Source organism: Eimeria tenella, genomic scaffold (assembly GCF_000499545.2).
Source record: "Eimeria tenella Houghton genomic scaffold, Eth_scaff3668, whole genome shotgun sequence".
Taxonomy (NCBI): Eukaryota; Apicomplexa; class Conoidasida; order Eucoccidiorida; family Eimeriidae; genus Eimeria; species Eimeria tenella.
Window position 1 is genome coordinate 1,566 of NW_013543277.1, and position 202 is coordinate 1,767.

Below are 202 nucleotides of genomic sequence, written 5' to 3' on the forward strand. Positions count from 1 at the left end.
AGATTTCAATTTTTAAAGTATCGCAGCAGCAGCAGGAAGAAAAAAAGCAGCAGCACCAGCAGAAGCAGCAGCAGCAGCCGCAGCGCGGGCTGCTTCTCATTGGCCTCAGCGACGACGAGGAAGAAGACACAACAGCTCTTCTCAGGAAGCTGCAGAAGGCTCCGCAACAGCAGCATGCGGCGGAGGAGAAGCAGCAGCAGCA